Below are 11,129 nucleotides of genomic sequence, written 5' to 3' on the forward strand. Positions count from 1 at the left end.
ATGGATTGAAGAAATGGAGAAAAAAAGCATGCAAAAGTGGAAAAACCATGAAGAAATGGAGTTTGGAGCTTTTCAGCAAGTGTGCATGCGCACAACTATGTGTGCGTATGCACGGGTGGAAGCGTGCAGTCATTCGTATGCACAACTCTTTGTGCGTACGCACAAGTGGAAAAATCAGAAAGTGTGCGAACGCACAGGTGCCAGTATCAGAACTAGAAAATGGATGAATACAGACAGATTTACAGACGGATTTGGTCTTTATTACAGACGGATTTTTGGTTACCGAAAAAATTACCGACGGATTTTGTCCCTCTGTAAAAGTCCCGTCGGAAATTATTTACCGACGGATTTTTTTCCGTCAGAAAATTACAGACGGATTTTTACCAGTTACCGACGGATTTTTCCTCTATAAATTTTCTATCTATTTTCCAAAGGCAACAAACTTTCCGATGGATTTTTCGTCTGTAATTACAAACGGATTTTCAGACGGATTTTTCATCTGTGATTTTCTGACAGATTTTCTGTCTGTAATTACAGACAGATTTTTTGACAGATTTTCCGTCTGTAATTACAGACAGATTTTCTGTCTGTAATTTGAACTTTGGAAAATCATCCCATGTTCTGATTACAGACAGAAAATCCGTCTATAAATCTGTCAGTATGATCAAATATAATTTTTTTTTATTTTTCTAATTGCAAAATAAACTTGTTTTCATACAAAATAAATATAAAAAAACTCAACTCAACTCATAAATTATATATTATTTTTTTCTTCTTTGAGATATATGAAAAATAGATTATCTATATAATATTTCTTTGCATATAACTCTACTTATTCAATAATATACAGTTATACATCCATATGGAGTGAAAATTACATCCATGTCTCACAAACATTAGTTGAGTAGTAACCTTAGAATTTTCTAAAATTTCTTGAACAATGCAAGCTAAGCTAGAGCCCACTCATATGGTAAGTGTAGAACTTTATGGCAGCTATGTACACTTTCTTATGGCTGCTATGTACACTATTGATTCTATAATGTACACTCTATTGAAGCTGCAATGACTGCAATGGCAGCAGCTATGCCTGCCACGGATACTGCAGCATGCAACTGAGCATTATGAGTCCTAATTTCCTGCTTTTTCCTCTCCTTTTGATCCTTCAGCCATCTTCCCATTGTCCTTCCTCTCAGTAAACTCCTGTAAAGCTAGTATGCAAAAGATTACAAGAAGAATAACAAAGAAAAAGAGTAATGAATGGTTGAGCTTTTATTTTTATATGATTTATATGACATCACGGTGCAGATTTAAAATTAGCTACCTATATGCACTTATCAGAACTCAACAATTTCTGTGTCCCCGTGAGAGCAATATATATGAAAAGTTGAATCTTATTGTAGCAACATGAGAGAAAATTGAAATAAATACTATGTTGCTTGAAATGGAGACAAATTCAGATATAGAACTTGTCATTCACCTGGATTCTTGGAGAAATTCAGTTCAATAGTTTCACAAGATAAGATGCGAGCAGAAACCAGCTAAATTTTTTGCTGGGACTGTAGGAACCTGAGGTAGCGATCGATCAAGAATAAGTAAAAGCTTGTAAGAAACACACAAAAAGAAGAAAATTCTACATGTAGTACATAAAAGACTACAAAAACTATGTATAGTTGATGAGTGTAGAAAAAAAGTTCATAAAGTTTTTGCCTTATCAAAGGTAAGTTAGTGGCCCACATGGCTAATCCTGCTAGCAAAGCTACTTCTCCAGCCACATTTGAGACGCCAACTTTATTCCACATGAGCATCTACAATGAAAGCTCTTGCAATTTTAGCCTATATAGTTTATGATTGAAAAAGGACTTTGCATTGAACAAGTTGCTTATTGAATTTACCTCTTAGATTTGATTAGTGTTGTCCCAAAAGATAATGTAGCAAAGTCCATGGGCTGTGAAGAGGACCATTGCAGTGGTCCTAGCTAGATGTGGTACTTGATACTTCCCTCTAAAGTTAGGCCAATGAACTGCAAAAGTGAAGACACTCTTAATACTAGAAAGAACAGAAACATCATGCAAATATTTCCAACAAGGCCTAAGGCCATTGCTAAATCTTCCAGCTTGACCTCCCACCTATGCAATTAAATAAGTGACGCAAATGTGACAACTAAGTACCTAACACTGTGGTCATTCACATATCTGTTGAGTCATAAGAAAATTATTGTGATTAAATAAGTGAAAAGGGGATAATACCAACCAATGATCAGCAATACCAGGAAAGGCAAAAGCAAGATAGATAAGAATTGCGTGACTGCTAAGAAGAAAAGAACACGTCTAATTGAAGTTCAAATTCATGAAAATGATTGATAAAAATGAAATTGAAATAAGAAGGAAGTACCTCTCGAAACCAGCTAAACGGGATACACCTCATTAGGGGTAGAAAGAGTTATGCTGCAAGTAGTGCAAATGCATTTGAGGGGAAAAAATGAAAGAAAAAAAACCATAGATTTTTAAACAAATAGAGATTCTAATTAATGGTTATATTGACATGAGCTTAAGTTTTGTTAAGTAAACAAAATTGAAGTCCATGAAATGATCAGATATCCTTCAAAGAATACATCTATAATTTCTAAGCTTGGAAATAGCTACTCCAAGATTAGCTGATATCTCACACTAATCTAGAAAGTGTTAGCTGTAAATGCAACTAGAACCAGATCAAAAAATACTATATCAGTCTCTATAGAAATTAAATTATGACAATCAAGCTTTTTTATTTAATATGATAATCAACAGTTCTCTCCAAGCTAGCAGAATGGAACTTTAATAGAATAATATAATACTTGCTAGTGAAACCAAAACCTAAAAAACAGAGAATATTATAGCAAATTAACATGTTTTGATAGAGATCTAACACGCTATGAAAATAGGAATAAATAAAGGCATTTCATTATGTGAGCTAATAACTTACCAAGGAGTATGCAGAATAAGCAAAATCGGAAGCTCCTTTATTTGTTTCATTCAAGATAGAAATTAATGAAAAAAGATATGGCGCCCGTGACACTCTTTTTAGCGGACAAAAGGTAAAAATTTGAGATATTGCTTGTCTGTTAGTACTCACAACTTAGTAAAATGTTATGTCAAATCAAAGATAATAAGAATTTAGATGATATCCTTATCTGGTCACTGAATTTCACCCAACAAATACTACAATGACAAAATTAAAATTTACACTATATAAAGAACAATAAGTCATGATTAATGTGGATTTAATTATACTAGTTCGATGAGAAGGAAAGGTTCAGATAAGGTAATATAATATTAAGCAGAACATGCAGCCAAGAAAAGAAGCACATGTTCCTAACTGATATTTATTAAAGTGTAGTTTTGTGTCACCATAAAAACCACCACCACTACAACAACTACTAAACATTACATGGCTACATGAACCAAACAAAACAAGGCTATAGTATCCTGTCCTAAATCAAAATTAAATTTAAATAATTAACATTTAATCCCCTTTCAGATTTAAATATCTACCTTCCCACAATAATATAAGATGCTAATATATACTATATTCCATGAAAAATCAAATGTAGCTAGGGCAAAAGCAGAATGCCATGAAAAAGACAAGGATTATCAAACCTGATTATCAAAACAAGTAAGGAGCTTGAGATTAACAAAAATGTGCGATAAAAATGTGTGAAGAGTAGACACTTGTTAATTAGCAAACTCTTAGAATAATATCCATGTCTTAAAAGTACCATTTTTCCCCTAATTACTTGATATAAATAGAACCAAACTTTATAGTTCCTATCCTTAATTATCAGCTAGCCACTAAGCACATCATGCTCATATATATTTCACTCAGAAACCACTTTGGAAATATAATGAAGAAGAAAATTAAAGTATGCTGCCAAGTTGATGAGAGAAAATAGAACAATAATTCCACTTTACTTATAACACATTCATGATAAAAGATATTATATGCAGAAAATTAATGATCATGATTCATTATTTCTAATGGTGGAATCACTTATTAGTACCATCAATAACATACATTTTACAAAGTAACACGCTTATGAATCCAAATATTGAATTATAAGTAAGTAAATGTTGATAATTTGTGAATGAAATATAAACAATTTAATCATTCTCATTTTCAAACATTCTCCTTTTATAGTAAAGCAAATTTTTATAGATACAGTCTATTATATATGAACTATTAATTTAATGATGATTAAGAAAATCTAAAAATACTATTCAATGGTTGGTGTGCGAAATCGTGATCATTCCTTCCTTGGTAACGGCGCTAAAAACTCAATACGCACGTTCATGTTCTTAATTCTGTTTCACAACTTCGTACAACTAACCAGCAAGTGCACTGGGTCGTCCAAGTAATAAACCTTACGTGAGTAAAGATCGATCCCACGGAAATTATTGGCTTGAAGCAAGCTATGGTTACCTTGTAAATCTCAGTCAGGCGGATTAAACTGATTTTATGAATTGATAAGTAAAAGATAAATAAAATATAAAATAGGATAGTGGTACTTATGTAATTCATTGGTGAGAATTTCAGATAAGCGTATAGAGATACTTTCGTCCCTCTGAACCTCTGCTTTCCTGCTGTCTTCATCCAATCCTTCCTACTCCTTTTCATGGCAAGCTGTATGTTGGGCATCACCGTTGTCAATGGCTACTTCCCGTCCTCTCAGTGAAAATGGTCCAAGATGCTTTGTCACGGCACGGCTATTCATCGTCGGTTCTCGATCATACTGGAATAGGATCCATTGATCCTTTTGCGTCTGTCACTACGCCCAGCACTCGCGAGTTTTAAGCTCGTCACAGCCATCCCTTCCCAGATCCTACTCGGAATACCACAGACAAGGTTTATACTTTCCGGATCTCAGGAATGACCATCCATGGGTTCTGTCTTATACCACGAAGACTCTAATATCTCGGACTCGGTCCCCTGTATTAGATATCCAAGAGATATCCATTCAATCTAAGGTAGAACGGATGTGGTTGTCAGGCACGCGTTCATAAGTGAGAATGATGATGACTGTCACGATCATCACATCCATCATATTGAAGTGCGAATGAATATCTTAGAAGCGGAATAAGTTGAATTGAATAGAAAAACAGTAGTACTTTGCATTAATCTTTGAGGAACAGCAGAGCTCCACACCTTAATCTATGGTGTGTAGAAACTCTACCGTTGAAATTACACAAGTGATAAATGTTCAGGCATGGCCGAATGGCCAACCCTCACAAAAGTCTAAGATAGCATAAAACTAATCCAAGATCTCTAATACAATAGTAAAAAGTTCTATTTATACTAAACTAGTTACTAGAGTTTACAAAAATGAGTAAATGATGCAGAAATCCACTTCCTGGGCCCACTAAGTGTGTGCTTGGGCTGAGCATTGAGCTTTACACGTGTAGAGGTCTTTCTTGGAGTTGAACGCCAGTTTGTAACCTGTTTCTGGCATTTAACTCCACTTTGTAACCTGTTTCTGGCGTTTAACTCCAGAATGCAGCATGGAACTGGCGTTCAACGCCAGTTTACGTCATCTATCCTTAATCAAAGTATGAACTATTATATATTGCTGGAAATCCCTGGATGTCTACTTTCCAACGCCATTGAGAGTGCACCATTTGGTGTTCTGTAGCTCCAGAAAATCCACTTTGAGTGCAGGGAGGTCAGAATCCAACAGCATCTGCTGTCCTTCTTCAACCTCTGAATCTGATTTTTGCTCAAGTCCCTCAATTTCAGCCAGAAAATACCTGAAATCACAGAAAAACACAAAAACTCATAGTAAAGTCCAGAAATGTGAATTTTAATTAAAAATTAATAAAAATATACTAAAAACTACTAAATCACACTGAAAACTATGTAAAAACAATGCCAAAAAGCGTATAAATTATCCGCTCATCACAACACCAAACTTAAATTGTTGCTTGTCCCCAAGCAACTGAAAATCAAATAGGATAAAAAGAAGAGAATATACTATAAATTCCAAAATATCAATGAAACTTAGCTCCAATCAGATGAGCGGAACTTGTAGCTTTTTGCCTCTTGAATAGTTTTGGCATCTCACTTTATCCATTGAGGTTCAGAATGATTGGCATCTATAGGAACTTAGAATTCAGATAGTGTTATTGATTCTCCTAGTTCAGTATGTTGATTCTTGAACATAGCTACTTTATGAGTCTTGGCCGTGCCCCTAAGCACTTTGTTTTCCAGTATTACCACCGGATACATAAATGCCACAGACACATAACTGGGTGAACCTTTTCAGATTGTGACTCAGCTTTGCTAAAGTCCCCAATTAGAGGTGTCCAGGGTTCTTAAGCACACTCTATTTTTGCTTTGGACCTTGACTTTAACCGCTCAGTCTCAAGTTTTCACTTGACACGTTCATGCCACAAGCACATGGTTAGGGACAGCTTGGTTTAGCTGCTTAGGCCAAGATTTTATTCCTTTAGGCCCTCCTATCCACTGATGCTCAAAGCCTTGGATCCTTTTTATTTACCCTTACCTTTTGGTTTTTAAGGGCTATTGGCTTTTTGCTCTTGCCTTTTGGTTTAAAGAGCTTTTGGCTTTTTCTGCTTGCTTTTTCTTTTTCTTTCTTTTTTTCGCTATTTTTTTATTTCTGCAAGCTTTTGTATTCACTGCTTTTTCTTGCTTCAAGAATCATTTTTATGATTTTTCAGATTATCAAATAACATTTCTCCTTTTCATCATTCTTTCAAGAGCCAACATATTTAACATTCATAAACAACAACTTCAAAAGACGTATGCACTATTCAAGCATTCATTCAGAAAACAAAAAGTATTGCCACCACATCAAAATAATTAAACTAGTTTCAAGGATGAATTCAAAACCATGTACTTCTTGTTCTTTTGTTTTTAGAACAGTTTTCATTTAAGAGAGATGATGGATTAATATTCATAACTTTAAGGCATAGACGCTTAGACACTAGTGATCATATAGTAAAGACACAAACATAAATAAAACATAAAGCTCAAAAATCGAAAAACAGGAAAATAAATAAACAAGGAGATTAAGGAATGAGTCCACCTTAGTGAGGGTGGCGTCTTTCTTTTCTTGAAGAACCAATGGTGCTCTTGAGCTCCTCTATGTCTCTCCCTTGTCTTTCTTGCTCCTCCCTCATAGCTCTGTGATCTTCTCTAATTTCATGGAGGATGATGGAGTGCTCTTGGTGCTCCACCCTTAGTTGTCCCATGTTGGAACTTAATTCTCCTAGGGAAGTGTTGATTTGCTCCCAATAATTCTGTGGAGGAAAGTGCATCCCCTGAGGCATCTTAGGGATTTCATGTGAGGAATTTCCTCATGTCCATGATCTCTTGTTTGCTCCATTCTTTTCTTAGTGATGGGCTTATCCTCTTCAATAAGGATATCTCCCTCTATGTCAATTCCAGCTGAATTGTAGAGGTGGCATATGAGGTGAGGAAAGGCTAACCTTGCCTAAGTGGAGGACTTTTCAGCCACCTTGTAGAGTTCTTGAGGTATAATCTCATGAACTTCCACTTCCTTCCCAATCATGATACTATGGATCATGATGGCCCGGTCTACAGTAACTTCAGACCGGTTGCTAGTAGGAATGATTGAGCGTTGAATGAACTCCAACCATCCTCTAGCTATTGGTTTGAAGTCAAGCCTTCTTAGTTAAACCGGCTTCCCTTTTGAGTCAATTTTCCATTGAGCTCCTTCCACACATATGTCCATGAGGACTTGGTCCAACCTTTGATCAAAGTTGACCCTTCTTGTGTAGGGGCGTGCGTTCTCTTCCATCATTGGCAAGTTGAACGCCAGCCTTACATTTTTCGGACTGAAATCTAAGTATTTTCCCCGAACCATGGTAAGCCAATGCTTTGGATTTAGGTTCACACTTTGATCATGGTTCCTTGTGATCCATGCGTTTGCATAGAACTCTTGAACCATTAGGATCCCGACTTATTGAATGGGGTTGGTGAGAACTTTCCAACCTCTTATTTGGATTTCAAGACGGATCTCCGGATACTCATTCTTTTTGAGTTTGAAAGGAACCTCAGGGATCACTTTCTTCTTGGCCACAATTTCATAGAAATGGTCTTGATGGACCTTAGAGATGAATCTCTCCATCTCCCATGACTCAGAGGTGGAAGTAATTGCCTTCCCTTTCCTCTTTCTAGAGGTTTCTCTGGCCTTAGGTGCCATGAATGGTTATGGAAAAATAAAAGGCTATACTTTTACCACACCAAACTTAAAATGTTTGCTCGTCTCCGAGCAAAAGAAGAAAGAAAGAAGTAGAAGAAGAAGAAAAATGGAGGAGAGGGAGAGAGAGATGGTTTCGGCCAAGGAAAAGAAGAGAGGGTTTTGTTGTATGAAAATGAAGAGGGAATGAGGGGTTTATATAGGAGTAGGGAGGGGTTTAGGGTTCGGCCATTTAGGGTTGGGTTTGGGAGGGAAATTATTTTGAATTTAAAGGTAGGTGGGGTTTTTGGGGAAGAGAGGATGGATGTGATTGGTGAAGAGGTGATGGGGAAGAGTGATTGAGTTGATTGGTGAGGGGTATTTAGGGAAGAGAGTTATGGAAAGGTGTGAAGAGGAGAGAAGAAGTAGGTGGGGATCCTGTGGGGTCCACAGATCCTGAGAGAATCCTGTGGGGTCAACAGATCCTGAGGTGTTTGAGGATTTCTCATCCCTGCACCTTTTAGACGTGTAAAACGCCCCATATATGCAATCCTGGCGTTTAAACGCTAGACTGTAGCATGTTTCTGGCGTTGAACGCCAGTATGGTGCATGTTTCTGGCGTTAAATGCCAGTCTGATGCTTGTTTCTGGCGTTTAATGCCAGCTTTCCTCTGGGTGCAATCCTGGCATTTAAACGCAAGACTACTGCTTGTTTCTGGTGTTTAACGCCAGTTTCATGCTCTGTTCTGGCGTTAAACGCCAGCCAGATGCTCCTTACTGGCGTTTAAGCCCTTCCTCCAAGGTGTGCTGTTTTCAATGCTGTTTTTCATTCTGTTTTCGATTTTTTTTTTGTAGTATTTGTGACTCCATATGATCATCAACCTAATAGAACATGAAATAACAAAGAGAAAATAAAATAAAAATGATTAAATAACATTGGGTTGCCTCCCAACAAGCGCTTCTTTAATGTCAATAGCTTGACAGTGAGCTCCCATGGAGCCTCACAGATAATCAGAGCAAGGTTGGGACCTCCCAACACCAAACTTAGAGTTTGGCTGTGGGGGCTTTGGTTGACTCTGCAGTGAGAGAAGCTTTTCATGCTTCCTCTCCATGGTTACAGAAGGTGATCCTTGAGTTTTAAGCACAAGGTAGTCCTCATTCAGTTGAAGGACCAACTCTCCTCTGTCCACATCAATCACAGCTCTTGCTGTGGCTAGGAAGGGTCTTCCAAGGATGATGGATTCATCCTCATCCTTCCCAGTGTCTAGGATTATGAAATCAGCAGGGATGTAAAGGCCTTCAACCTTTACTAACACGTCTTCTACTAGTCCGTAAGCCTGTTTTCTTGAGTTGTCTACCATCTCTAATGAGATTCTAGCAGCTTGCACCTCAAAGATTCCCAGTTTCTCCATTACTGAGAGTGGCATGAGGTTTATCCCTGATCCAAGGTCACATAGAGCCTTCTCAAAGGTCATGGTGCCTATGGTACAAGGTATTAAGAACTTTCCAGGATCCTGTTTCTTCTGAGGCAATCTCAGTTGATCCAGATCACTCAGTTCATTGATGAGCAAGGGAGGTTCATCTTCCCAAGTCTCATTACCAAATAATTTGGTATTCAGCTTCATGATTGCACAAGGGTACTTGGAAACTTGCTCTTCAGTAACATCCTCATTCTCTTCAGAAGAAGAATATTCATCAGAGCTCATGAATGGCATAAGGAGGTTTAATGGAATCTCTATGGTCTCTAGATGAGCCTCAGATTCCTTTGGTTCCTCAAAGGGAAACTCCTTATTGATCTCTGGACGTCCCAGGAGGTCTTCCTCACTTGGATTCACGTCCTCTCCCTCCCTTGCAGGTTCGGCCATGATGATCAATTCAATGGCCTTGCACTCTCCTTTTGGGTTTTCTTCTGTATTGCTTGGGAGAGTACTAGGAGGGGTTTCAGTGATCCTTTTACTCAGCTGGCCCACTTGTTCTTTCAGATTTCTAATGGAGGACCTTGTTTCATTCATGAAACTTAGAGTGGCCATAGATAGATCAGAGACTATGTTTGCCAAGCTAGATGGGGTCTGCTCAGAACTCTCTATCTTTTGCTGAGTGGATGATGGAAAAGGCTTGCTATTGCTAAACCTGTTTCTTCCACCATTATTAAAGCCTTGTTGAGGCTTTTGTTGATTCTTCCATGAGAGATTTGGGTGATTTCTCCATGAGGGATTATAGGTGTTTCCATAGGGTTCACCCATGTAATTCACCTCTGCTATTGCAGGGTTTTCAGGATCATAAGCTTCTTCCTCAGAAGATGCCTCTTGAGTACTGTTGGATGCAGCTTGCATTCCATTCAGACTCTGAGAAATCATATTGACTTGCTGAGTCAATATTTTGTTCTGAGCCAATATGGCATTCAGAGTATCAATTTCAAGAACTCCCTTCTTCTGAGGTGCCCCATTACTTACAGGATTCCTCTCAGAAGTGTACATGAACTGGTTATTAGCAACCATGTCAATGAGTTCTTAAGATTCTGCAGGCGTTTTCTTTAGGTGAATGGATCCACCTGCAGAATGGTCCAATGACATCTTTGATAGTTCAGATAGACCATCATAGAATATATCCAGAATGGTCCATTCTGAAAGCATGTCAGAAGGACACTTTTTGGTCAGTTTCTTATATCTCTCCCAAGCTTCATAGAGGGATTCACCTTCTTTTTGTCTGAAGGTTTGAACATCCACTCTAAGCTTACTAAGCTTTTGAGGAGGAAAGAACTTGGCTAAGAAAGCCGTGACCAGCTTATCCCAAGAGTTCAGGCTATCTTTAGGTTGAGAGTCCAACCAGCTTATCCCATTGGTCTTAACAGTATCACAGATCTGCAAGAATTCAGTTAAGAACTGAAAAGGATCTTCAGATGGAAGTCCATGAAACTTGCAGTTCTGTTGCATTAGAGA

General features: G+C 37.7%; 1 non-coding gene across 1 annotated transcript; it reads left to right on the top strand.

Annotated features, from left to right (window-relative positions):
* Positions 1 to 10,817: 10,817 nt before the first annotated feature.
* Positions 10,818 to 10,925, top strand: LOC112787592 (small nucleolar RNA R71). The gene has a single exon (XR_003194997.1). It is a non-coding gene; the product is annotated as a small nucleolar RNA R71 (small nucleolar RNA).
* Positions 10,926 to 11,129: the final 204 nt, after the last annotated feature.

This window comes from Arachis hypogaea, chromosome 20 (assembly GCF_003086295.3).
Source record: "Arachis hypogaea cultivar Tifrunner chromosome 20, arahy.Tifrunner.gnm2.J5K5, whole genome shotgun sequence".
Classification (NCBI taxonomy): Eukaryota; Viridiplantae; Streptophyta; class Magnoliopsida; order Fabales; family Fabaceae; genus Arachis; species Arachis hypogaea.